This window comes from Schistocerca americana, chromosome 2, assembly GCF_021461395.2.
Source record: "Schistocerca americana isolate TAMUIC-IGC-003095 chromosome 2, iqSchAmer2.1, whole genome shotgun sequence".
NCBI lineage: Eukaryota > Metazoa > Arthropoda > Insecta > Orthoptera > Acrididae > Schistocerca > Schistocerca americana.
The window spans coordinates 81,352,557-81,377,659 of record NC_060120.1 but is presented as its reverse complement, the minus strand read 5'-3'; positions in this window follow the sequence as shown (position 1 = coordinate 81,377,659).

Below are 25,103 nucleotides of genomic sequence, written 5' to 3'. Positions count from 1 at the left end.
AATCTTCATACCATAGTCCTTACCTTTCTGATCTAGCTCTGAAATATTACTCTGCAAACTTTCAATCGAATCTGCCATCACAACTAAGTCATCCGCATATATGGGACTGCTTATTTTGTGTTCACATATCTTAATCTCACCCAGCCAGTCTATTGTTTTCAACATATGATCCATAAATAATATGAACAACAGTGGAGACAGGTTGCAGCCTTGTCTTACCCCTGAAACTACTCTGAACCATGAACTCAATTTACCGTCAACTCTAACTGCTGCCTGACTATCCATGTAAAGACCTTTAATTGCTTGCAAAAGTTTGCCTCCTATTCCATAATCTTGTAGAACAGACAATAACTTCCTCCTAGGAACCCGGTCATATGCCCTTTCTAGATCTATAAAGCATAGGTACAATTCCCTGTTCCACTCATAGCACTTCTCCATTATTTGCAGTAAACTAAAGATCTGGTCCTGACAACCTCTAAGAGGCCTAAACCCACACTGATTTTCATCCATTTGGTCCTCAACTAATACTCGCACTTTCCTTTCAACAATACCTGAGAAGATTTGACCCACAACGCTGATTAAAGAGATACCTCTGTAGTTGTTACAATCTTTTCTGTTACCATGTTTAAAGATTGGTGTGATTACTGCTTTTGTCCAGTCTGATGGAACCTGTCCCGACTCCCAGGCCATTTCAATTATCCTGTGTAGCCATTTAAGACCTGACATTCCACTGTATTTGATGAGTTCCCACTTCATTTCAACCACCCCAGCCGCTTTATTGCACTGCAATCTATTGACCATTTTTTCCACTTCCTCAAATGTGATCATATTTCCATCATCATTCCTATCCCATTCTACCTCGAAATCTGAAACATTACTGATCGTATTTTCACCTACATTGAGCAACTCTTCAAAATATTCCCTCTATCTGCCCAAGGCATCCACAGGATTCACCAGCAGTTTTCCTGACCTGTCCAAAATACTTGTCATTTCCTTCTTACCTCCCTTTCCAAGACTGCTAATTACACTCCAGAATGCTTTTCCAGCAGCTTGACCCATAGTCTCCAACCTGTTTCCAAAGTCTTCCCACGATTTCTTCTTGGATGCTGCAATTATCTGTTTGGCTTTGTTTCTTTCTTCAACATAACTTTCTCTGTCTACCTGGGCTCTGGTATGTAGCCATTTTTGATACTTCTTTTTCCTTTTACAGGCTGCCTTGACTGTATCATTCCACCAAGCTGTTTGCTTCATCCTACTTTTACACACTACTGTTCCAAGACATTCTTTAGCCACTTCTAGTACTGTGTCCCTGTAGCTTGCCCATTCCTTTTCCAATGACTGTAATTGACTACATTCAACTAACTGGTACCTTTCTGAGATCGCTGTTATGTACTTGTGCCTGATTTCCTTATCCTGAAGTTTCTCCACTCTTATACTCCTACACATGGACCTGACCTCCTGCACTTTCGGCGTCACAATACCAATTTCACTGCAGATTAAATAATGATCAGTGTCAACAAAGAATCCCCTGAATACACGTGTGTCCCCCACAGCCTTCCTGAATTCCTGATATGTTATTATATAGTCAATGACAGATCTGGTTCCCCTGCCTTCCCAAGTATACCGGTGAATGTTATGTTTAAAAAAGGAGTTTGTGATTACTAAGCCCATACTGGCACAGAAATACAAGAGTTGTTTCCCGTTCCTGTTGGCCTCCATATCCTCTCCAAATTTACCAATAACCTTTTCATACCCTTCTGTTCGATTTCCAATCCTGGCGTTAAAATCACCCATGAGCAGAACACTGTACTTGTCCTTTACTCTAACAACTACGTCACTGAGTGCCTCATAAAAACTATCCATCTTATCTTGATCTGTCCCTTCACAATGCGAATATACTGACACAGTCCTAATTTTCTTGCGAGACACTGTCAAATCTATCCACATCAGTCGTTCGTTTACATACCGTATTGCAACTACGCGGGGTTCCATTTCTTTCCTGATGTAAAGCCCTACACCCCATTGTGCTATTCCTGCTTTGACTCCTGACAGGTAGACCTTGTATTCTCCCACTTCCTCTTCTTTCTCACCCCTTACCCGAATGTCACTAACAGCTAAAACGTCCAGCCCCATCTTACTTGCGGCCTCTGCCAGCTCTACCTTCTTCCCAGAGTAGCCCCTATTGATATTAATAGCTCCCCACCTCATTACCATTTGTTTGCCAAGTCGTATCTAAGGAGTCTCTGGTTTGTCAGTTAGAGGTGGGATTCCGTCACCTCCAAAGGTCCGAGGCATTTTGCTCTGATTGTTGCCAGCATCATATTAAAAGTACCAGGGAAGCAGGTTGCTAGCCTTACTTGCCCCGAGTCCCATTGGGTTTTACCCCTAACGGCTGAGGGACTAACCGGTGGATTTGGTAGTCTTTGCCGTATGAGCACAAAGGTGACCACGACTCACAATATGTCCGAGATGCCCAGCCTTATTCCTAAGTAACTGGTATCCCGACTGTCGGGACCACTTACTTGGCCACTCATACGTTGCCCGTGGTTCATGAACTAGGACATGACTACAGGAACCCACACCGGTTTAAAACCAACAGGAATTCCTGCTGATGATACATGCAGATCCATCGCAAACGGTTTTCGGACGAGCATGAGACAGATATTTGGAGTCATTGCTCACACTGGTATGCAAAATCGACACGTCTTCCATGTGCCTGAAACACACAAATACTGGATAGTATTTGACGGGAAGTATGTAGAGTGTTCCAACGATTCTCGATTTTTGTCTTATCAAAGGATGCAAGTCGTCGAGTTCGCTGATAGCCCAACGAGGCCTTTAGCCTGCAAAATGTTGAGGTTGGTTGGTTGGATGATCTGGGGAAGGGGACCAAACAGTGAGATCATCGGTCCCATCGGATTAGGAAAGAATGGGTAGGAAGCTGGCCATGCCATTTTAAAAGTGCCATCCCAGCATTTACCTGAAGCGATTTGGGGAAATAACGGAAAACCTCAATCATGATGGCCGGACGCGGGTTTGAACCTTCGTCCTCCCGAATGCGAGTGCAGTGTGATAACCACTGCACAACCTCGATCGATAATATGTGGAGGGCGTAGTTCACTCTGGAAGCGGTTATTTGACGTTTTGGGGCTATTGTTCATCCCATGAACTGGGGCCACTCATTCATGTTTATGTACACATGAACCATGATGTTTGTTTAAATATTGCCAGCTGTTGCCTCTTCTCCTAAATGTTTATCACGAGTATGTTGCGAACACTTCAGTCTTCCAAAACGACAATAGCCGTTTTCATAGGGGTGCATGTTCCTAGTTGGACGAACACACAGGCGCCGTATCATATCAACTGGTGTGTAAAGTGACCCTATCTTAATTCCACTGAAAACGTCTGGGACTCTTTCGATCAGCGAGTGAAACGTAGCAATCAGTATCCCCGTAATATGGTACCTCTACAGCAGAGGTTCACAAGAAACGTGTTCGCGGAGCAATCTGTAAGCAGTAGGACGCGAGCACGGAGTATGGAGAGCACGATGCCGCAACCAGCTGTAGAGGCTGGAGCCGGAGAATCGACTGGAGGACGCCAGCAGCTGCTGTCGTGTGTTCGCCAGCCAATTTAAACCCACGACCAGATACATGGAAATCACAATATGAAAAATTATTGCTACAAATTACACAAATAAAGAACAATAATCATGTGTCACATTAACCCTTTCGTGAGCCGTGGGAAACATGCTTCCCACTACAATGAACTCGCTCCTAGTCCCGTGAGATTGTGTTCCCACCTCTGTACGGTGCTACCACCTAGTGAACAGTATAGGGTACTACTTCCAATCGGAAGTTACCGCCGTTTTTGCTGTACCTTCGTGCAAAGGCATTGTATAGCTGAGTGTTGCTCTGTAGAGGAGCCTTTCAGTGCTGTTTGCGTGACATTTTGTGATTTTTTTTTCTTCAAAGCTATAGTAGAGATCTGCGCGGATAAGAAAAGTGCAATCCGCATCCGCACCGCATCCGCAAGGTCCTAATCCGCAACCGCATCCGCAGCAATTAATCCGCATCCGCAAGTTCCTTATCCGTATCCGCATATATTTAAGTTTTGAATGAGTAATTAATAGTAATAGACAGTAGTACTTAGAATTATGGTATGTAAGTACATAGTTATTGGTAGGGTGCCATTTCTGCGACAACTTAACTACTTTTGACTTCTTAAATCACAGGAAATGCTCTATACCTGCTCTAAAGCAGACCATTCCAAACAAGAAAGCATTGGCGCTACGGAGCACACACAGTAGCGGCTCGGATGTCGTAAGATTGGAAACGCTATTTAAAAAAATAATAGTATTAAATGATGAAAATACGTGTATAGAAACAATTATTTCGCTGCTCTTGTGGCAAGGCAGCTGAAAATGACGATGGTTTTAAACTGTTACTAGCACATTGCATCATTTACCGACAGCTTTCTTGTACTCACTGCTTGGATGTGTCAAATTTTGAAACCATTCATGTCAGCTGATTATGTTATAGCTTACACGTTCAGTCCTCGTCATTTCCAGGTGAAAATATTTACAGTATTAGGCCTTCACTGCAAAACGCACCTGTGAAAAAGTTAAACTGCCAGCAATAATTGACGTTGGCTGGAAGAAATCATTCGTCTTCCGAAGAGTGACAACAAAATCAGTGGTTATAGAAATTAGGAGTGGTTGGATGAGGTAGCAGTTCCTTAGCACTCACTGCATCGTACTTGGCCCCCTCATCAATATGAAACTGTGCTGTCTCGAGAAACCCAGATCCACACGCAACTTCGACTGGTAAAATGTCTTTGCTGACAAGACTGATAAGTTTTTCTGTCGCGGCTGTCTTCAAATCTGGCGGAAGTTCAGCAACTTTCTCGTCTCTCTTGGTATTTAAATAAGTAATTATGCTACTTTGTCGAGCCTCACACGAATGTTTTAGCAAATTTGAAGTTCCACTTTTGTGTCCAGTGTAGGAATATATTTTTTTACATGCAAAACAAGCCACTATATCTTTTATCTTTTCGTTGCCATCAAATACGTATGCGAATTTTTTCCGAACTGGAGATTTCAATTTGTTTTCCTTCACTAATGTCAAATCACCTTTTTCACCTTACACGAAATTGTATCCACCGACATGGCGTTCATTTGAAGAAAGAACTCTCACTGATATTTGCTACGATGCACGTTGTCACTCGGTCACTACAAAGCGCTAACTGAAGTAAGCGGAAAATTGCAACAGGCACCTGTCTGGTAGACAGTGGGCACGTTTGCCACCCAGAGAGCACTTCACAGGCCACACAAAAGACACGGTCGCGGAAACGGATTAGGCGCAGGTCTCTTGGGTACAGCTACGTCGGTCGTAGTCTGGGGCTGAGGACAACAGACATCCGCTCTACCCGGGCTCTGCAAGATTCCAGGAATGTCAACAGACTTGAAGTTTTGAACTAACATTGCAACATACGTACTGGGCAGATGCCTTGCTCATTATCCGCAGATGACCCGCGGATATCCGCATCCGAGCAGACCTCTAGCTATAGTATAAGGCAAATACTTTTAATTTACCCAAATTTATGAAGGAAAAAAAATAAAATTGGAACGAGGAGAATTCCAGTTTGAAACAAAAGGAGCCATTTCTGCAGTACAATGGATGGATAACCATCCAGTCACTTTCCTGTCCTCAATTCATGACCCATGAGAAACAGCCACAGCGAAAAGGAAAAACAAGGATGGTACTAGTACAGAGATTTCTTGTACTGAAGTTGTGGCAGAATATAACAAAATAATGGGTGGTGTCGATAAGTTTGATCAGTTACGAGAAAGGTATGCCATTGGCAGACGTTCTGTAAAATGGTGGCACAGAATATTTGGTTTCCTGGTGGACGTTGCTGCAGTGAACGGTTTCGTCCTGTGGAAAATAAGTGAAAGAGAAAGTGGACAGCATGATCAGCTCACATACAGGATCCATCTAGCCAGACAATTGATCGCTGGCTTCTCATCCCAAAAAAGGAGTGGAGAAAAACCTGTCTTTCTGGCAAAAGGGGGTAAAGTACCTGAAGATTTTCGTCATGTGGCTGTAGGGGAGCATCAACCCATTTTAGGAGAAACCTACTGGACGTTCCGTCATTGTAGTACCAAAGCTGCGGAAAAGAGTACTCGCTGTGTTTGTACATATTTCCAAATACCACTTTGCATAGACCCATGTTTCAGAAAATTTCATGGCAAGTAATTGTGAACAATCATTGTAACAAGAGAAGTAAATTTATGAAATAAATATGACATATACTGAAAAATTTGTTTTTGTTATTTAACTCCAAGGAAGGGCCGAAGGAAGAATACGTCCCACCTTGTTGTGTGACCTCACTTTCACAGTTGGAGCAAATTTCATATTCTGTATGATAAATATACCTATCTGTTAACTACCATCTGCTCTCCATTCATTAAAAAAAACTGCTCAATTTTGCCCACGAAAGGGTTAATAAGATAATGTGTACTTCCACATTTTTCTCAATTTACTTTGTGAGCTGTTATACAAAAATGACAGAATTAATGAGCGTGATTCTCTGCTCTCTTCCACTTTCCCCCTTATCAATTGCTTCTGTGTCCGGAGTAATTCTTCTTGCACATAGTAGACGCCGCGCGCAGATCAGACGGCCAGTTACTCAGACGTGTCTTCTTACTTTTCGTTACAGAGAACAATTTCTTACAAGCATACGTGGAATTGAACATCGATCATTACTGTAGCCACATATTTGCGGAAAAGAGGAAATCTGTCCTGAGGGACTTGTCTATAGAATTAAAGATTTATTTCTTGGACTAAACTTTGTATTCTCTGTCGCAATGCAGGTCAGTAATTTCAAGTTCAGAAAGGATCTCTTCAATATTCGATGAATATGGAGAGGAGAACTGATCAAAATCACTGTCTAACGCCGTCAGACCTTAAAAACCTTGCTGAAGTTCTTCCTTAATGGATAGTAAAAATATGCAGAAAACGTTGTAAGTCTTTCTCCACAACAGCATCTTGCACGGATGATAATGTAGAAAAATGAATTTCCTTCCACCGCCTGCCACTTTTCGTACCTGTCGTTGCTTGTAGAAAAGGAAGATTCCTCGCACAGGGTATTGAGTTACGCAGACATTGTCGGTGTCATGCAGTGCCGACTCGCCACTGCGCCGTTAGATGTGTAACTGGGTTTTCTCTTTTGATGCTAGTCAATTGTCAGGATGAGCATTACTGCAAAGGGCATTTGATTCTAAAGCACTATGACAGGGTGAAAAACACTAAATAAATTGCTTTTTATCTCTTAACAACACGTGGGCAGGGTGGGTTCTTCCTTAGCTCGGGTATGAGGTAGAATGAAACAGCATTTTTACATAAGGTATTCTTACTGGATTGTCCTGGGCCTCGTGATGACTGGGTGTTGTGTGATGTCCTCCGGTTAGTTAGGTTTAAGTAGTTTTAAGTTCTAGGGGACTGATGACCATAGATATTAAGTCCCACAGTGCTCAGAGCCATTTCAACCATTTTTTGATTGTTCTGGCTGGGAGAGCGGCGGCCATGTCGTTTGCAAAGCCTTCTGCTGCGTGGGCGGCGGTGTCTGATTACGCCTGGCGGTGTATATCTCATGTCGCTGTTTCGCCCAGTTGACTGGAGACGCGCATCGTGAGGTGGTCCATTTAATTATTGAGAACGAAGTCGTGAATCGGATGGTAATACCTTGGATGTGGCGTCCCAGTGTTTGTCTTCTCTAAGCGGCCGCGTGTGTTGTGCGTCGGCCAGCAGAGCAGCGTGGCGGGGGAAGGCCAGTGTCCCGGACTCGAACAAGAGACTCCAGCTTGCCACTCTTCAGCTGTCAGATCACCAGCTCACAGGTGACTGCTAATGTGAGGCCGTCTCCTTCCTGTTTTCACGAGTCACCCTGGTACGTAAAAATCAGTCTTCAAATACCTTTTAACTTCTGTCTTCTGGCAGAGAGGCTGCGGCTTGCTATTCCATCACAGCGGCGGACTTTGTGCTTTTGTGTACGATGTAGTCTCTTCCTGCATGACGGTCTTCAGCACCGACTGAACTGTACTGGAACTGAGAACTACTGTCGGGCCCACTGCATCTCGCATATTTATTTACTTCAGTTCACTCGGGGTGAACGACTTCACGGTCATTGCCTCTTCTGTCACGTTGAAAAGCTTCTCAAAGAATCTTCTTAACGTCGGTCATTGGCTCTTGGAATGTAGGCGAGGGCCTTTGATCACATGTGACAATTGAGAAACACGTGAGCCAGTCGGGCAATGCCCTGACGGCTGAATCGACAGCGTCTACTCACGTGGGGAGGGCGATGGCTTCTCCTGAACTTGCTGACTTCACGGTCATTGTCTCTTCTGCTCTGCCCGCTGTTTGCCAGTGTATAACTCTTCTAAACTAAACGAAGTTTTTCATTTATTTTCTAATTTCTACTTCATATTGATTTCACTAATTTATTTACCTATCTTAAGTACTACTCAACAGATGACATCGCTGTCAGAACTGACCCTGCCACGTTTCGCAGTTGGTGCCTCTCCCACGCCGTTGTGACCGCACGGAGGCACATTTCTCTCTCCCCACCACGCAGTAGCTCCTTTGCCCACGAGTAACAGATCGAGAAGGCGCTCACGCTCGAAATTTGCAAGTGGTTAATCCCAGATTTACAGGAATTAATCATCAATGTTTGACTTCAGACGGATACAGGAAACATAAAAACTTGTGGACTATCTTCCTCGTCGACGATAAGCCATTATCAAGCCTAGTAGCTGTGATGTCTCCTGAGAATGACTAAATGTTTTCCAGGCTCCTGATTTTCAATGGGATCTTATAACCTGCAACAAAACGTTTCCACGACACAGCTGCTAATATGACAGTAAATTCATCTAAGTAACTTCAGGCATATCCCAGAGCACTGTTTTGGCACCCTTATTATTTATGTTGCACATTAATAACATAGTTCAGGATATTAATAATAATTGTACACTTTTTGAAGTTGATGAAGTTGTCTATAATAAAATATCTATAAAGGCTGCTTAAACATCCGCTCAGATCTGGATAAGTTTTCAAAGGGACAATGATTGGCAAATTGTTTTAAATGCTTAGAAATGCAAAATTTGCACTTCACAAAATATAGAAACATCAAAACTTAAGACTACAACATCATTGAAGCACACTTGGATCGTACAGTTTCCTCTATTAAAGATTATGAAGATACAGTCACTCAAATTCATGATGCTTTTAGGAGAAATAATTTAACTATTTACAGCAGTTTAAGAAAAGGTGGTTCAATTAATTTAATTACTTCATATAATTTCTCTGTCCTTACTAATAATGCTTGAAATTTCAATATCATGAAAGTAACAGAGCTAAAAGCTATAGCTCAGCATCTTCACATTAGAGGTTACAGAAAATTAAAAAATCAAAATTCATTGCCTTAGTTATGGTACAGGAATTCACATTTCATACTAAGTTACTCCAAAATACCAAACCAAGAGCAAAATACGTATATCACAAATTACTTTTACAAACCTGATAGCAATATTTTTTTAAAAACTCCACCACAAACAACATATTAAATAGTGAGACTCAGTCAACTGTTTCCATTCAGTGGCAAACTACTTGAACAAGAAAAACAGGATAAATCACCAAAAAAAGAATTATTTGAGGTTAAAGAAACAAGATCAAGATTTAATGAGAAATGATGGCATGGTCTGTTGACTTCAAAATAGTCTGTAAAGATAATAATTCAATTAACAAAAAAACAGATTGTATAATAAAGCAATCTGTTCTGTGGTATAAATAACTAAAAAGGGTACTAACTTCAGAAAAGGAGTTAAGTTATATGTAAGAATAACAAATCCAATAACATTTTATCCAATTTCTACAGGATATAAAGCATCAAGCCATACTAAATAATCTGTTCAAGTTTTTAGCAATAAAATAGGTGTATTATCATTTGATGAATCTACTGACACCCCAGATACCACATTTAATATTCAGATGTTAGCAATTCCTAGAGGCACTAGAGGTAAAAAGAAAAACAATAAATTTAGCTGATAACAAAAGGACTAAATGGTGTATTACAAGAACTAATCATAGTAATAATCTGTCTTGTCTTTTTCTTCTGGATCATCAATCTTCTGACTGTTTTGACGTGGTCTGCCATGGATTCCTCTCTTGTGCCAACCTCTTCGTCGCAGAGTAGGACTTGCAACTATGTCCTCAATTATTTGCTGGAAGTATACCAATCTCTTTCTTCCTCTGCAGCTTTTACACTCAACAGCTCTCTCTAGTACCATGGAAGTCATTCCCCGACGCCTTAACACATGGTTATCATCCTGTCCCTTTTCTTTCTCAGTGTTTTCCATATATTCCTTTCTCCTCCGAGTCTGTGCAGAACCGCCTCATTACTTACCTCATCAGTCTACCTAATTTTCAACATTCGTCTGCAGCAACATATCCCAAATTTTTCGATTCTGTTCTGTTCCGGTTTTCACACAGCCCACGTTTCACTACTGCACAATACTGTACTCCAGACGTACATTCTCAAAAATTTATTCCTCACAATACGGCCTATGTTTGATACTAGCAGACTTCTCTTGGCAAGGAATGCATTTTTTGCGAGTGCTACTCTGCTTTTGATGCCGTTGTTCCGTCCGTCAATGTTTATTTTGCTGGCTAGGTAGCAGAATTCCTTAACTTCATCTACCTCGTAACCATCAATCCTAACGTTAAGTTTCTTGCTGTTCTCATTTCAGCTACTTCTCATTACTCAGTCCATATTCTATACTAGTTAGGTTATTCATTCTGTTCAGCAGATAATTTAACATTTCTTCACTTTCACTCAGGATAGCAATGTGATCAGCGAGCTGTATCATTGATCTCCTTTCACCTTGAGTTTTAATTCCACTTCTGAACCTTTCTTTTATTTTCATCATTCCTTCTTTGATGTAGAGACTGAACAGTAGGTGCGAGAGACTACACCTTGTCTTACGCTCTTTTTCTTTTTAATATGAGCACTTCGTTTTTGGTCATCCCCTCTTATTATTCCCTCTAGGTTGTTGTACATATCGTATATGACCCGTCTCTCCCTATAGCTTGACCGTACTTTTCTCAGAATTTCGAACACCTTACATCATTTTACAATGGGGAACGCTTCTTCCACGTGGACAAATCCTATGAACCTGTCTTGATTTTTCCTTAGTCTTGCTTCCATTATCAATCACAACGTCAGAATTGCCTCTCTGGTACCTTTTGTAAATCCAAACTTATCGTCATGTAGCACGTCCTCATTTCTCTTTTCCATTCTTGTGTGTTTTATTCTTGTCAGTAGCTAGGATGCATGAGCTGTTGACAGTGCGATAATTCTCGCACTTGTCAGCTCTTCCAGCCTTCGAAATTGTGTATCTTGATATTTTTCCAAAAGTCAGATGATACGTCACCAGACTCATTCATTCTACACACCAACATGAATAGTCCTTATGTTGCCACTTCCCCAAATGACTCTAGAAATTCTTATGGAATGTTATCTGTCCCTTCTGCCTTATTTGATCTTAAGCCCTCCAAAGCTCTTCTAAATTCCGATTCTAGTACTGGATCTCCTACCTCTTCTAAATAGACTCCTGTATCTTCTTCTATCACGTAACACCAATTTTCCCCCTCTTAGAGGGGAATTCCCATTGCACTCTTAATGTCACTACCCTTGCTTTTAGTGCTGCTGAAGGTCGATTTGACTTTCCTGTATGCTGATTCAGTACTTCCAACAATTATTTTTTTCCGATTTCTTCACATTTTTCATGCAGCCATTTTGTCTTAGCTCCACAGTACTTTTGTTTTGTTTTATTCCTCAGCGAGTTTTATTTCTGTATTCCTGAATTTCCCTGAACATTTTTGTACTCCCTTCTTTCATCGATCAACTGAAGTATTTCTTCTGTTACCTATGATTTCTTCACGCTTGTCTTCTTTGTACCTATGTTTGTCTTTTCAGTTTCTGTGATTGTCCTTTTATAGAGATGTCCAGTCATCTTCAAATATACTGCCCACTGAGCAATACCTTATTGGTGTATCTGTAGTCTTTGAGAACTTCAAGAGAACCTCATCATCCCTTGCTACTTCCATATCCCACTTCTATGCATATTTATTCTTTCTGATTAATCTCTTACACTCCATCATTACCACATTGTGATCTGAGTCTATACCTGCTCTTGGGTACGCCTTACTACTCAGTATCTGATTTCGGAATCTCTGTCTAACCATGACTTAATCTAATTGAAATCTTCCCTTATCACCTGGCCTTTCCCAAGTATACCTCCTCCTTTTTTATTCTGGAACAGAGTATTCGCGATTACTAGCTGAAATTTATTGCAGAACTTAATTAGCCTATCTCCACTCTCATTCCTTGTCCCTAACCCACACTCTCCTGTAGCCTTTTCTTCTACTCCTTCCCCTACAACTGCATTCCAGTCCCCATGGCTATTAGATTTTCATCTCCCTTTACTTACTGTATTACCCTTTCAATATTCTTATATACTTTATCTCTATCTTCAGCTTGCGATGTCAGCGGGTAACTGAACTATTGTTGTAGGTGTTGGTTGGCTATTGCTTCTGGTAAGAACAACCCTATTACTGAACTGTTCACAGTAACACACTCTTTACCCTGCCTTCCTATTCACAATGGTTCTGACTCCTGTTATACTATTTCTGATGCTGTTGATATTACCCTATACTCATCTGACCAGAAATCCTTTTCTTCCTTTCATTTCACTTCACTGACCCCTACTATATCTAGATTGAGCCTTTCCACTTTCCTTTTCAGATTTTCTAGCTTCCCTACGACGTTCAAGTTTCCAACATTCCACATACCGATTCGTGGATTGTTATCCTTTGGTTGATTACTCAGTAGTCACTCCCCTTCAGTCTCCTCCTGGCGATCCAAAGGGGAGCTATTCCCGAGTCTTTTTCCAATTGAGAGATCATCTTGACACTTTTCCAATTACAGGCAACATGTCCTGTAGATACACGTAACATGCCTGTAATGCAGTGATTTACATTGCCTTCTGCATCCTCATGCCGTTGATCATTGCTGACTCTTCCGCCTGTATGGATAGTTTCCCTCTCCTAGGACAAGAGAGTGACATGAACCTGTCTCCACTACTCCACTCTCTTTCACAAGGCCATTGGCAGAATGAAGGTAACTTCTTAGTCAGAATTCTTTGGCAGTCAATGTTGATTATTGATCAAAATTGAAGCAGTGGTGGATTTCGTAATTGAGACTGAGAACGTTTTGATTACTAATCAAATACGCTAATCCTAGAGCATGCATGTGTTTTGTCCAACAGCAATAATAGTAGCTGTAACCCCTATCACACATATCTTTTGTAGAGAACTAACTGCAACCGGGATTAAGACGACTAGAGTAGGATACAAATACAAAAAGCGTTAACTTACATATTATGTAATCAGTTAGGAGAATACCATGAAAAAGAATTTACTCTACATGACGTTAAAAACGTTGGGAAACTGCTTGAGATCCAAATAAAAATTCTGATTCAGTTATTTATAGTGATCCTGAGAAAGCAACAAAATTATCTGTACACAAATCAAAACCATTTTGATGTAATTAGCAGTATGTCAGCGTTCTTAGAATGATCATATTTCTGTGATAAACGTAACAAGAGATATAACAACAAGAACAAAAGTAAAAATAAAAGGGGAAGAAGACAATACTTCTGAAAATAAGGTATTTTGTGAAAACTAACAGATACTGTAATAGTGAATGTTTAAACAACCACCAACAAGTTTTTAGTACAGCTTATAAATATGAAGAATGTAAGTGCATTTGTTTGAAATCTGAAGGACATAAATAAGGTTTTAAAGAATGTAGAAACCATAAGCTAGAGATAAAAATAACAATCATCAGTTTTAAATGCAATACTGATGCCAAAATAACATTCAAAGGATGCCAATATTGTAATGAAGGTGGATATTAGATAAATGGAAAATACTGAGAATTTGTTTTCCAATGCTGGAAATTTAAAAATATATTTGCAGGTGAACATTTTAAATATTGTGAAAATGGAATACGAATGAGAATTTCTTGTGCTTTTACTGAGAAATGCAAGTGACTTGATTATGAAGCTTAACAAGGAGCTGATATACAAATCTAAAATAGTTCTCACATGTAATGGTGATACTTTATTATGAATTTAAGACAAATGATGAATTCTGTAGTTTGATGATACCTGATAAATGTAAGAATTATAAGTTTATAGCTCATTATCCTAGAGGTTATGATTCACAGTTCATTCTCAAGTACTGTGTTGAAAATGCAATGAAACCATATACCATCTACACATGAACTAAACTGACATTACTGAGGATATAGATTTTAGAACTAAAAATTATAGGTAGTAGCAAATTTTACATAAGGTCCATTAAGTAGCTTCCCAAAAAAAATTAATTTCAAAGAGATGACAAAGGGATACTTCCCAAATTTTTTTCAGTACCAAAGAAAAGTATATGTGACCTATTCCTTATGTCAAATATTATGCTGCAACAACGAAGCCCAAAGGCAGAGAAATATTTCTCAAATAGTACAGTCAAAAAGTTAAGGAAAATTATGAAGAATGAAGTTAATGAATATTGAAATTATGATGAAGGTACGTTAACAAAAGGTTATTTAAAACTAAGTAAACAGTCCCTATAAATGGCTAATATATATCCATTCTGTTATTTAAAACTGCTAGAGTTTGTATGGCTATATACAGCTGTAAATATTTGCCTATTGGTAGAATTGTTGTATTGGACAAAAAACAAAAAGTAAATTATAGAGTAGTCTACAGCCTGGCTAAACAATTTAAACAATAATATTCAACATTTTCTTCATGGTGGAGAATTGAGTATAACTGGATTGCAAGTGAGTGGTTTTGAAGAAGAAACCAGCACTGTTTATCAATATCATGGTTTTTTAGCATAGTTGGGATACATTTAAAACTGAAAAGATTAACAATAAAAATAATGAATCAATGGATGACCTGGATCAAAATACCTGAACAAAAAGTAAAAAAATACCAAATTATGAATGTAATTTATTAGGGATGTGGGATGTGATTAGATTAATTCAGCAAAATATAAAAAGCTTAAGGAAGGAAGGCAGTTATCTGAAGTAACTGAACCTCTCAATCCAAGATCCCTTTGGTCAAACTACTGTAATAAAATTAAGAGCTAAAGCAAATGGCATCATCACAAAAATAAAACGTATTGATGTGTGTGGTTTTAACCAACAGCACAAGATAATAATAATTAACCTGAGTGTCATCAAACAGAAATATATAGCTTAAGATAGTACATTAAAAATGGTATGGGCCTATAAAATGTAAGGTCACCGAGAGGATGGTGTCATCCATTTTTGACAGTGCAGATAAAGATTGATAAAAACAAAAACTGTTGTTTCCTTTGTGTGTCAATGTGTAAAAGCAAAAATAAATAAATGTAATCACAATGATGATGAAAGAAGTTTTATTGTAGCTTGGACAACTGATGAAGTAAGGACAGCAGGATATAAATAAAAAAATTAGAAATAAAAACAACATTTTGTTTGGAAACGATGGAAAAGTCTTCATGAAACTTATAAAATTAAAAACTAGTCTTGATGACTTTGAATCCAAGAAGCTACACATCAAAACAGTGAATGAAAAAAATTAGATTATGTAAAAATAATGGAAAATCCATGAAAATAAGCTGTTGCTAAGAAATGTGTCAATTAACTAGGGGGAAAATTTAGATAACGACAAAATAAGAACAAAACAGTATGTTAAGATTTACAACAATGTTTTGAGATACCATTGGATCTATTAGATAATACAAATATCACTTTCATTAATGAGAATATGGTGCAGATGAAGCATAGTTTCGAAGATTATTATGTAGAAAATAATATCTACAAATATTTTGTAGCAGCATTAACTACATCAAAATCAAGGCTTATGTTGCATCACATGTTAGGTAAAGTAGAAGAATGAGTTATATAGTTTGATATAGACACTGTAGTATACATTGATGATGGTCAAAGTATTGTGGAAACAAGTTGTAGGCTGGGTGAGTGGATTGATGACCTAGGAAAAAATAGGTCATTGACTGGACCTAAAAGTTACTATTATGAGAAAAATTGTAAAAATACTGTGATGAAAATAAAAGCAATTCGCTTTAAAGTATTAGAATATTCAGAAGTTGAATGGCTAATCTATGATAAGATTAATTGAGAATGATATGAAAGAAGGATACATTATTTTTGAGTTTCTTCAAATAACAGTTTTAACAGATAAGAGATGTTAGAAAATAAATTAAGCATTAATTCCCATTTCAGTATGACAATAGAGTAGTTCCAGAAGCATATGGTACAGTGCAGTATAGATATTAAATCAAAATAATTTTAATATATCTTCTAATGTAAAAATAAAATTTATATTATGAATTTATTTAAAACAATTATATAGATGCAATAAATGTTTTATTGTATTTTCTGTTTTCTAAATGTATTTCCTCTCATTTTCTTTTTTAATCCATTATTTTGAGAATCACAAAAAATGTCAGAATAAGAACGTAATAAACCTGAAAAGCATTTTTTAAATATATCAGGCTTTATTAAAAGTAAGTAATTCTCATTTTCTTCTTTAGCTAATATCTCTTAAACAAACTTATAATTATTGTAAAGAGATTCAAATTTGGTATATAGACTTTATTCAGCTATTCTTGAATTTTTAAAATTTTTAAGCATTTTTCCCTTCCTTTATGAGAATAAGATATTTTTTATTTCTATTTTTCTTGCCATATTTTCAGAGCATAATTCTTTTATAAACAATGTGTACCTGCACTTCTCCATGTATAACATATAATTGTTTTAATCTTAATAAAAATTCTCTTTATAAATGGAGCCCTTCCTTAAGGAACTCAGGAACGCTAACGATTCTAATTTGTTGAAAAAATTTGTGAGCAATGAGTAAGTGATTTATATAACATTACTGGATGTAAATATTTCAATAGAAGATATGGTGAGAAGATTCATATGGAGGTCAATAAAGATTTTAGAACTATTTTTCCAAACATATTATAAATTAATTACTGGCTAGGGTCTTCAGCTTTTTTTTTTTTTTTTTTTTTTTTTGGAGATGTGACTTAAGCTGAGATACAAGGAATTGAAGAAACTCAAAACTAAAATTAATGAATATCATGATTTGGAATTTTTAGTGTGAAAGCAGTTAGAGCTGAATTCCAGTAAAAGGTTTGCCATACTTTATTTGAAGAGAGAAATATATTGATTACTAATGATATTTCGTGGTTTTTGTATGGACCTCTATAGGTAGAATATCCTTCCACTAACATTACTAAAAGTACAAAAAAATAAAAATAAATGAAATAAAATTAAAGAACAAATATATATTATACCTAAAATTAGTCATTTCTCTGCTCACGAAAAGTGGGCTGGTGGAGTACCGTTGTAGATTATGTAGATCGCAAAGTCATCTTGAGACCTGGCCATTCCAGAAAGGAAGCATTCTAGATCTGCTGAAATAATATCATATGCTTGTATGAATTTAAACAGAAGAAATCAGCAGCCAAAGCTAAGAATAAAGCACCCCAAAAGTCATTCAAGGAAATGAGTGGAAAATTTTCAAAATGTAAGGAAAAGTATCGTTTAGTGACTTTGTATGAGATGAGATGTTACCTTTTCTGACTACAAACACTGGGAATAATGCTTACAGTGGAGAAAATGTTATAATTGGGGCTGTGAACATTGTGGTGGCGAAGAAAATAATTTTTTTGTCCACAATTTTGTGAAGGTAAACATAAATGTTGTTAAATTAGTGGAGGATCATATAAACGAATGAAGATGCTACAAATGATTGTTCACACAAAATATTTTTCAGTACTAAAAAAAAAAATACATTTACTATCTCCTTAAAGCCGGCCGAAGTGGCCATGCGGTTAAAGGCGCTGCAGTCTGGAACTGCAAGACCGCTACGGTCGCAGGTTCGAATCCTGCCTCGGGCATGGATGTTTGTGATGTCCTTAGGTTAGTTAGGTTTAACTAGTTCTAAGTTCTAGGGGACTAATGACCTCAGCAGTTGAGTCCCATAGTGCTCAGAGCCATTTGAACCATTTTATCTCCTTAAAGGAAACTTTTACCTCATTTGTATGAAATGCCTTGCTTGTAAAGATTTAATAATTCCACTGAAATGTTGTTTCTTATTGCAGATATGATAAGTATGTGGTAAATTTAAACAGTACAAGATATTACTGCCATGGTAAAAATTTAACTGCATTAACTTTTAGGTCTTTCACATGGAGTAAAAAAGGTGTTTCTCAAAATAGGCACCTTTTCTCAACTTAAATGTTTTTGTGCATGCTTTATTTTGTCAAATCTTCTCTTTGTGGTCGTCGTGGGTCCCGTTCATTTGGGACTGTAGTATATTCCTCCATTCCTCACACAATACTGTTTGACAGCTCACTTTTTCAGCATCCCAGTGACCATTCACTGCCCTACTTTACACTAGTTGAATGTACCTTGTTAGTCATATTTCGTATGTTACAACGAATGTGGTTCAAATTAGATTAAACTCAATCCTTGTTATTCCAGAGCCTTATATAAAAAAACTTAATTTTTTATTTGTCATAAACAATATTTTAGTAACATTCTCTCATTACGAATCTATATTTTAAAGTAAATTATCTAATTTTGTACATAAATGAGCCAACATATTTCACTCATAACCATCATGAGGTAACATTTCATCACCTGAGAACTAAAAAAATGACGAGGTAACATTTCATCATCAGAACTAAAAAAATTTGTTCTCACACCAAAGCCACTGAAAAAGTTACGTTCACAATAAACAAAACCTCCAAAAAATGTAAATTACGCAGATCTCACGATAACTTAAGTAAAATAAGCCAAACAAGTCATTATTATCCAAAGATAATTTCAAACTCACGACTTTGGGAACATTGCAACATGAGTACCTCCAAAATGTAAACATAAGCTGCTCCCATCATTTGTGCTTATCAGATCTAAAATTTCTACTACATACAGACTACAACCAATGAGAAATGACCTACTTTGCTGTGATTAGTCGAAGGTAAAAACATGATGGCGGACGTCACATTTTATAGGCTACACCATACAAACACTCAAAATTCCATAACGATATCATTGAACATACATATGGAGGATCACATCTCTCAAAACGAGACGTTAAGACACATATAATGACAAACAAAAGAAATAAAAATGCAAATTTAGCAAACAGGGAAGTGGTAAGAATAACAATGATAACAGGCATAATTGAAAATATTTACTAGGGAAATATGTTTGTTCAAAAGCATGTATTTGATGTCAATGAAAATAAAATCAGAGTAGGTATTATTTGAAGTGCTTGTCCTTTGTGTGGGGAGAGTTCTACAGCGATGCAAAATTATAAAGTTGCTTATCAGTGCGTAATAAATGATACCCGTTGTCAGCAACTAGATTACGGCGGCGGCGAAATTGTAGCAGGTCTGTTAATGTTAATATACAGCCTCATCATCGCCTTGACGTCAGCATAATCCATTTGCTGACGACGATGTTCCTACACCAACTTCCAATGGATAGGAACTGGTCGGAAACAACAAGTACTGTAATACATTGATGTTTGTATATGCACTGTAACATTTCTGCCAAATGATAGATTACTAACGACTAGTTCACATTTTTCAGGAGTAGAAGCAGTCGATTGTTATAATTCAGCAGTCTCTGCTCCATGTGCTTCCACTGTCCATCAATATGGTTTTGAACGTCTGAAAATGATCATGTGATGGTAGAAACCAGTTACCATATAAATAAACGCGATTTTGCGATAATATTCCCATACCATAGTGAAGTGATGTAAAGAATTTTTTTTTTTTTTTTTTTTTTTGGTAGGGTTTAATGGCGCTCAACTGCTGAGGTCATTAGCGCCCAGTCACTGGTGTTAGAGCACAAGGAACCTGCTAAAACTCAAGGGGATGGGGGGACATTAAAAAGAACCTGACAAAGATGCAGATTAAATAAGTAAAAAGGTTAAATGTCTTTGGTCAAGCCAATTAAAGTTATAAAACGCAGAAGACGAGCAGCTGCTCGAGCGTCATCAGCTAAAACATCCGGTAAGGTAGATGGCAGGGACAGGACAACACGAAATTGGCTAAAACGGGGACACGACAATAAAACATGGCGCACCGTTAATGCCTGACCACAAGGGCACTGCGGGGCTGGGTCACCAGAGAGCAGGTAGCGGTGGCTAAACTGGCAATGCCCAACCCGCAACCTGGTCAGAAGGACCTCCTCGCGCCGAGATGGTCGGGAGGAAGTTGTCCAAGCAGTTGGGAGCGGTTTTACTGCCTGGAGCTTGTTTCCTTGGAGGGATGACCAAGCATCCCACCACAAGGACACAAGCCTCTTACATACATCCCCACAAACGTCAGATGACGGGACACAATGGGAGGCTGGCCGAGGCTGGAGGACTGCAGCCTTGGCTGCAGCATCCGCAGCCTCATTCCCAGGCACTCCTACATGTCCGGGGACCCACAGAAAGCTGACAGAACCGCCATTATCAGCGAAAGAATGGAGGGACTGCTGTATTCGTTGAATCAAGGGATGGACCGGATAGGGAGCCCCAAGGCTCTGAAGAGCACTGAGTGAGTCAGTGCAGAGTACATACGATGAATGGCGGTGGCGGCGGGCATACTGAATGGCCTGATGGAGAGCAAAAAGCTCGGCCGTAAAGCTGGAACATTGGTCAAGGAGCCGGTATTTAATGGTGGCGGTCCCGACGACAAAGGCACAGCCGACACCATCGTCAGTTTTGGAGCCATCGGTGTAAATAAAGGTGTGACCAGCAAGTCGAGCACGAAGTTCGACAAACCGTGAGCAATACACTGCAGCCGGAGTACCCTCCTTCGGGAGTGAGCTGAGGTCGAGATAAATACGAACCGGAGCCTGGAGCCAAGGTGGTGTCGGGCTCTCACCCTCTCTGAAGGTGGTAGGGAGGGCAAAATCCAATTGTCGAAGCAGGCGACGGAAGCGGACTCCGGGGGGGCAGCAGGGCAGACACATACAACCCGTACTGACGGTCGAGAGAATCGGCGAAGAAGGACTTGTAAGAGGGGTGTTCGGGCATAGACAACAGCCGGCAGGCATACCGACACAGCAGTATGTCGCGCCGGTAGGTCAGTGGTAACTCGGCAGCTTCAGCATAAAGACTCTCGACAGGACTAGTGTAGAAGGCTCCGGTCGCAAGACGTATCCCCCGATGGTGGATGGAGTTGAGCCGGCGTAAGAGGGATGGCCGAGCGGACGAGTAGACGAAGCTCCCATAATCCAGCTTCGATCGGACTATGGACCGATACAAGCGAAGCAGGACAGTGCGATCCGCTCCCCAAGATGAACCGCTATGAACTCTGAGGACATTAAGGGAACGTGTACAACGGGCCGCCAAATAAGAGACATGTGGAGACCAACACAGTTTCCGGTCCAACGTGAGCCCTAGAAACTTAGTTGTGTCCACGAATGGGAGAACAACGGGACCGAGATGTAAGGATGGCGGAAGGAACGCTTTATATCGCCAAAAGTTGATACAAACCGTCTCCTCTTCAGAGAACCGGAAGCCATTTGCCACGCTCCATGAGTAGAGGCTGTCTAGACAACGCTGAAGGCAGCGCTCCAGGAGGCATGTTCTCTGGGCACTGCAGTAGATCGCGAAGTCATCGACAAAGAGAGAGCCTGACACATTAGGTGGAATGCAATCCATAATTGGATTGATCGCGATGGCAAAAAGGGCTACGCTCAAGACGGAGCCCTGAGGCACTCCGTTCTCCTGGAGGAAGACGTCGGACAATACGGAACCCACACGTACCCTAAACTTTCGATCCGTTAAAAAGGAATCAATAAAAAGGGGCAGACGACCGCGTAGGCCCCACTTGTGCATAGTGCGGAGGATACCTCCTCTCCAACAGGTATCATAAGCCTTCTTCAAGTCGAAGAACACGGCTACCGTTTGGCGCCTTCGCAAAAAGTTGTTCATGATGAATGTCGACAAGGTCACAAGGTGGTCAACAGCGGAGCGGCGGCGACGAAAGCCGCATTGGACATTAGTAAGTAGTCGTCGAGATTCAAGAATCCAAACTAACCTAACATTAACCATGCGCTCCATCACCTTACAGACACAGCTTGTAAGAGAAATGGGGCGGTAACTAGAAGGAAGGTGTCTATCCTTCCCGGGTTTGGGTATAGGAACAACAACGGCGTCACGCCAACGCATGGGGACCTGACCTTCGGTCCAGACGCGATTGTAGGTACGAAGAAGGAAGCTTTTGCCCGCCGGAGAAAGGTGTGCCAGCATCTGAACGTGAATGGCATCTGGCCCCGGAGCAGAGGACTGGGACAGTGCAAGCGCACGTTCGAGTTCCCGCATAGTAAAGGGGGCATTGTAAGTTTCCAGATTCAGCGAGTGGAAGGAAGGTCGCCGAGCCTCGTCTGCCTCTTTCCTGGGAAGGAAGGCAGGATGGTAATGGGCGGAGCTTGAAACCTCCGCGAAAAAGCGGCCAAAGGCGTTGGAGACAGCCACAGGATCAACAAGGACCTCATTACCTGAGGTCAGGCCAGGTACTGAGGAGTGGGCCTTAATGCCCGACAGCCGGCGCAGGCTACCCCAAACAACGGAAGAGGGAGTAAAACTGGTAAAGGAGCTCGTGAAAGAGGCCCAGCAAGCTTTTTTGCTGTCTTTGATGACTCTATGGCATTGCGCTCGGAGTCGTTTGTATTCAATACAATTCGCCAACGTAGGATGGCGGCGAAAGGTGCGTAAAGCACGTCGTCGAGCACGGATAGCGTCCCTACAAGCCTCGTTCCACCAGGGGACGGAAACGCGACGTGAAGAAGAAGTAGTACGAGGTATGGAACGTTCGGCAGCATGGATAATAACAGCCGTGAGGTATTCGACCTGACTGTCACAACTGGGAAAATCGTGGTCCGGAAAGGTCGCCAGGGAGGAGTAAAGTCCCCAGTCAGCTTTCAGTATGTTCCAGCGCGAAGGACGTGGGGATGGGGTGTGGTGCAGGAGACGAACGACACAGGGGAAGTGGTCGCTCGAATAGGTGTCAGAAAGGACATACCACTCGAACCGACGGGCAAGAGTGGTAGAACAGATCGAGAGGTCCAAGTGGGAGTAGGTATGAGTAGAGTCCGAGAGGAAAGTCGGGGCGCCGGTATGGAGGCAGACAAGATTGAGATGGTTGAAGACATCCGCCAAGAGTGAGCCTCTTTGACAGGATGCAGGAGAGCCCCAAAGGGGATGATGGGCATTGAAGTCGCCAAACAATAAGAACGGCGGGGGAAGCTGATCGATCAGGTGCATCATGTCAGCCCGACTAACAGCAGATGACAGTGGAGTGTAGACGGTACAAACTGAGAAAGTAAAAGCAGAAAGAGTAATGCGGATAGCTATTGCTTGGAGTGGGGTGGTCAATGGGATGGGATGGTAATAGACATCGTCCCGAACGAGCAACATGACCCCACCATGAGCTGGGATACCATCCACAGGGGTGAGGTCATACCGCTCCGAGGTATAGTGGGAAAAGGCAATACGGTCAGTCGGGCGCAACTTGGTTTCCTGGAGACCAAGGACGAGCGGACAGTGCAGGCGGAGGAGCAGTTGTAATTCCTCCCGATTAGATCGAATACCTCTTATGTTCCAATGAAACAACGCCATTGCTAGTCAAAAAGTTGGGGGAACGAGACGGGGAAGAGCTGGTCACCTCGATGGCCGCGGAGGGCCAGGTTGCGAGGCAACAACGCTACAACTGACGGCAGGCGCATCCTGTTCCATCGACTCGTCGCCAGCTGCAGCCGCTGTCCCTGATTGTGTAGGAGGGGCCGCATCATTTGCCGACAAAGGGCCGGCGGAACGCCTGGCAGCAGAGCGTCCTGGCGAAACTGAGGACGGCCGGGAGCAGCGACTCACGGATGAAGCGTCAGATGAAACGCGCCGGGGTGGAGAGGGGGATAGAGACTACTTCTTGGAGGCCTTCTTGGAAGGTCGAGGAGGCACAGGGATGGTGGGCTGGACCCGAAGAAGGTCCTCACGCGCGGGGTCCGTTTTGGAACGCCGGACCTCGGAAGCTGGGGTCCGGAACGTTTCCCCGATGGACGCCTGAGAAGAGGATCGCTTCTCAGGTGGCGTGGGGAGAGGAGGAGGAGGAAGGGTGGCCCCTGGGGCAGGGGGGGGTGGGGGCCGCGGGGGAGGAGGATTTGGAAGGGAGGGATTTGGGAGGCGGAGGCAGAGCCCCCTGATGGGCAGAGGAGGCGGAGGGGGGACAGGATAGAGGTGAGGATACAGCGGAAGGAGTGGACACAACTGAGGCAAACGAAGTGGCCAGTGACACGGGATGAAGGCGGTCATACTTCTTCCTGGCCTCAGAATAAGAGAGCCGATCCAAAGTTTTGATTTCTTGTATCTTTTTCTCCTTCTGATAGGTGGGGCAGTCTGGGGATCTAGGCGAGTGGACGCCAGGACAATTAGGGCACCGAGGTGGTGGGGTGCAAGTATGTTCCTCACGACGAGGACATCCACAGTCGCCACAAAGGGGCTCAGCCTCACACCGGGACGACATGTGCCCAAAGCGCAAACACCTAAAACAGCGCATAGGAGGCGGGACGTAAGGTCGCACGTCGCACCGGTAGCACATCACCTTTACCTTCTCCGGGAGAATGTCCCCCTCGAAGGCGAGGATAAAGGCCCCGGTGTCGATGCGACGGTCTTTGGGGCCGTGCTGGACTCGCCGGACGAAATGCACGCCGCGGCGCTCCAGGTTGGCCCTGAGCTCCTCATCAGATTGTAGCAGGAGGTCACGATGAAAAATAACCCCCTGCGTCCTATTTAGTGCCAGATGTGGGACAATGGATACTGGGATGTCCCCTAGGCGGTCGCACGCCTGGAGTGCCGCCGACTGTGTGGCAGAGGTGGTCTTGATAAGAACGGACCCTGATCGCAT